Consider the following 4,860-nt stretch of genomic DNA (forward strand, 5'->3'; position numbering starts at 1 on the left):
CTCAGATAAATCCGTGGATGAAGTTCTTTAATTGGCCATTGTTAATAGTATTATTTACTGCTCTTTGCCTCTGCATCATCACGTTCTTTTTTTACATTCAGAAGAATAATAATATTTTCCTTTAAAATAAGAAAGAAATTTGTCTTTGAGTGGTCATCACCCCAAGAAAACAGGTAAGGGTCAATCAGGATAATAGATCAATGGCCCCAGTGGCATTTCTTATGATGTCTTTAGGAAAATATTCAATATGCAGTGACGATGTTGAAGAAATTTTGATGACTCATCAACTAAATCAAAATTTATGTGGCCAATTTAAATATTTGTGTGTATCTATGCATGGAAAGTTTTTAGTGCTCAACTGAGATCGTTCTGGATACACCTACAAAGTGGCCGGATCGGTGCGAATGTTTTCTCGACCCACCCGCTCCATTGAGGTAAAATGAGGTTTCCGGTTCGACCCGAGCCTTTATTTCTCTAGTTAAATACCCACGGTGCACCGAGGATCAAACCACATGCACAGAATAGAGTTTGCAAGGGATCGGAGCGAATTGTATGCATGGTGCTAACTTCTGACATTAGCTTCTGATGAGACCGTTCAGCCTCAGTGCGTCAATTAGCTTCTGTAGTTGACGCAACAAGCAAAGCTATTACACCGTTTGTAACTAATTTGATCATAATTAAACTTAATCCCCATCATAGGCAGAATACATAAAGGAGCCATACGTATGGTTCATTCAAAGACCACAGAACGACAGTCATTGATTCAGTAAGAAGCTAGTGTAAATCTACTAGTACTGAACAGGACAACATCATATACAAAAATTGCTCTGACAAAACATGAGATCAATCTAGGAGACTATGAGAGCACCATGTAAATCTACTACTGAACAGGTCACCATCGGCGGCTGCTGCATCCTTTCCTTCAGACTCCATGCTAGGGTGAGATACTTCATCAGGATTTAGGTGAGATACTTGGTCGCCTGGTCAAGAACCTTGGTCGACGTAATCTCAATAGCTCGATCTGTCGGTCAACGAGGCAGTATCAGTAGGAGAGGAGGCAGTATCAGTAGGAGAGAAATTGGATGCTCGATATGTAGTGGGGAGGAGTGCTACGCCGCTCGATCTGTCGGTCGACGAGGCAGTATCAGTAGGAGAGGAGGTAGTATCAATAGGAGAGAAATTTGATGCTTGATATGTACTGCAGAGGAGTGCTACGCCGAGTCGTCAACCATGGGAGTCCACGATGCTGGCTGTGAACTAAAGGGGGCGACCTAGGTTCCATTTCAACAGGTTTCTCATCCTTTGTTCATGTTAGGGTCAAACCGCTCCGAACGTGTAACACCCCGCATCCAAAATCTGCTTATATGGCCCAGCTCCACATGTGGAACATGCCTGCATATGAATCTGCTTATATGGCCTAGTTCCAAATATGGAATAGGCCTGCATACGTGTAGCACCTCTGTAACACCCCATTTGTAAAATCTGGTTGTATGGCTCAGCTCCGCACTGGAATGGGTCAGCATATGCTTAGCACCTCTCTAACACTTTCGTCTTTGCTTCATGTGAAAGGGTTAACCTGAATGTGCTACATTTTGAAGCGACAAGGCTTACAAGTTGGCCATCATATTCCTAAACTTCCAATGTGGTACTAAATCCACCAACTATAGCTCCTCATGTGTTACATAGGCCAACAACACAACTACTATACGGTGCTGGGGTGTTACATGACCGTAGTCCAAATTTAGGAGTGGACTGTAGATCCGAAGGGATTGACCCGGCCCCCTAACAGGCAAAGTTCTGGAAGTAGGGTGAAATGTCATACCCTCAAAGGAACATGCATACATAGAAAGGAGAATAATATCTATGAGTTTGCTAATTTTAGTTTATCCCTCATTAATGAAGTCCCATGTTTCTTTCTCAAAAGAGAGAGTAATCACTAATCACTTACAGTTTTATGATATACGAATTTGGTTCAGCACATTTTCGGTTATTTTTAGGGTATGATTTACTGGTTGCTCCATTTTTGTGTTTAGATGTATGTGCCCTACCATATCATGCGAACAAAAAGAACTAAAGCCGATCTGGTAGTAAAAATACAAATCAGGACATCCAATTTAGTTTATACAACTAGTCCAACAGCCCATGCGAGAGCATGGGCGAGAATCTTAGAAGACAGAAGTATTAGTTATTGTTTAGTATCTTTGACCAATAAAAATTAATTATATCAATTGTGCATTATTTCCTTTTTCTTTATTTTCTGAGACAGTAGGCAAATGGATTTTCTTTAGTCCATGTTGGGTTGTGATAAACTTATCAATTACTTATCTATATATTTTTTTCATCGAAATTTATTGTTTTCCCCATTTGCTTGGCAATCTCTATGTATCTTCAATATACATTTAGTTGATACCTTATCTTAAACTATGGTCCTTATCTAAAAAAAAGCTTAAACTACGGTGTCTCTTTTTCCAATCAATATCTTATAACATCATGAATCTAAATTTTGGTTTTCAAATATTAGTCTTACTGATTGCTACATATTTATTAATCCTCAAGTTAAGATGAAAGTCTTGAGTTTATTGTATGTTTTACTAATACTCCTTTTGTACTTTTAAAAACTAAGGACTTTCAAGGGCTGTTGCCGTAAAGCAACGCCCCTGAAAAATGTATTTTAGGTGTGGATTTCTTAACAAAATTGCGCTAGAAATGCTTTTCTAGTGACGGTTAAAATGCCCAATGCTACAAAGACCCTATATATCTCTATAATCGGTGGCATAGTGTGGTAGTTTTTCAAACCAGCCTTTAAACCATCACTGGTAGCCTTTGACACTTGCTTTATGACCTAGCAGCAGTAGGAGTCATCAGCACCGTTTGCCCACTGCCGACACCAATTCTTGCAATAGTTGTGGTTTGGAACCACCAGTACTGGATGGTTCTGTAGTAGCGCGACATAATGCGCCAATGCAAGACCTGTTGTCATGCAATGGCTTTCAGCTCCCCAACCCCAGTCGCATAATGTCATGAGCGTCATATTCACCTAGACAGCTACTTTTCTATTAATATGGCTATATATAGCATGCCCAAGTGTATCTTCAGTTATCAACAACACAAGCCCTCAACTAATCAGCTATCAACGGTGAGTCCTTTTATTTCTGTTAGCTCATCGGTTTTATTTTGTTCGGTAGGATTCAATATACAATTCCCTTTTATTGTGTCATCAGAAATTGAAGCCTAACACGTACACATGCATCTAACTTATACGCAGATGAAGCCTACAACGGTGGCACTGCTCATTTTGATGAACATGATGTGCACTATTGGATACTTTGATCATGCAAGTTTTCTTGGAACAAAGGCCCAAGAAACCACCTTGCTGGCAAATTCATATGGAAGCAATAATGAAGGAACCGGTTCTATGAAGGCTATAAATCTCGGAAGGAAGCTGACAGACCGCACCTTCGACAATCATGGAGATATCTGCTGCAAAATGACCAACAATCCTTGCCATCTGAGATATCATTGTTAGAGATATATGCCTGCATTCCCATGCATACGCAGGACGGATATTTCTATATATAGACACGGTATGTTGCATCAGCAGGTTCTTAAGTCCCTTGTATCATCTGGGTTTAGACATATCTAAATAATCTCTGGGGTCGTGAAATACCGTGTAATTGTACTGAGCGTACGCTCAATATTAAACAATAAATAAAAACATGTCATGTGTGTGATAATAAGTCACTCAGATATATCCATGGATGAAGTTCTTGGTGAAAGAACCTTTGGCCATCGTTAATATTATTTACTGCTGTTTTCCTCTACATCATCAGATTCTTTTTTTACATTCAGAATAATAATATTTTCTTTAAAACTAATTATAAAGAAATTTATCTTTGATAGGTCATCACCCCAAGAAAACAGGTAAGGGTCAATCAACATATTAGATCGATGGCCCCAGTGGCATTTCTTATGGTGTGTTTGGAAAATATTCAATATGCAGTGATGTTCAAAAAATTTTGATGACTCCTCAGCTAAATCAAAATTTATGTGGCCAATTCAAATATTTGTGTCTATCAAAGTTTTTAGTGGTCAGCTGAGATCGTTCTGGAAATAGAACGAAATGTCATACCCTCAAAGGAATATGCATGAACAGAAAGGAGAATAACGTCGATGAATTTGCTAATTTTAGTATATCCCGTGTTTAACTCATCAATTACTGGTCTATATGCTTTTTGCTCCATATTTACTGTTTTTTTCTAATTTGCTTGGCAACTCCATATTTTTCTAATATACATTTAGTTATATTATATGGTTAATTAGATACATGCCACTATACATTTGCTGTTTCTGAAGCACACCATACGAACTCACCAAACACCAGTGCCAGCCATCACTACTACATAAAATTTTTTGGAGACGGGCAAAATAGGTTAACCGAGCCAGGCATCACAACCGCCTCAGACTATAGGTCATAGTTAATCGATCTTTCCCGAGGCGGTTCAAATGCCCGCCTCGGTAAATTAAATAAATAAACAAAAAAACCATGGACAAGCCCAACGAGTCCATCCAAGGGCCTGCCGAGCCAATCCCCATGCCACCGCTCCGCTCGTTAGATCTGCACTACAGCTCACTAGATCCGCCAGCCAGGAGGAGGATCCTTCCAGCGTCGACGGCCCGCCCGTCGGAAGGAGCCGCCTTCCTACTTCGCCACCAAGCCCCGCCGGATCTGGGCTCCTCCTCACCGGATCGGCTTCGTCCTCGCTAGATCCGAGCTCCTCCTTGTTAGACTGGGTTCCTTCTCGCCAGATCCAGGCTCCTCCTCGCCAGATCGGGTTCCTCCTCGCCTGATCTGGTATTGGC

General features: G+C 40.5%; 1 long non-coding RNA gene across 1 annotated transcript; it reads left to right on the top strand.

Annotated features, from left to right (window-relative positions):
- The first annotated feature begins 2,997 nt into the window (after nucleotides 1-2,997).
- LOC136498523 (uncharacterized) lies at nucleotides 2,998-3,717 on the top strand. Its single transcript, XR_010769647.1, has 2 exons — nucleotides 2,998-3,136; nucleotides 3,266-3,717. It is a non-coding gene; the product is annotated as an uncharacterized lncRNA (long non-coding RNA).
- Nucleotides 3,718-4,860: the final 1,143 nt, after the last annotated feature.

This window comes from Miscanthus floridulus, chromosome 12, assembly GCF_019320115.1.
Source record: "Miscanthus floridulus cultivar M001 chromosome 12, ASM1932011v1, whole genome shotgun sequence".
NCBI lineage: Eukaryota > Viridiplantae > Streptophyta > Magnoliopsida > Poales > Poaceae > Miscanthus > Miscanthus floridulus.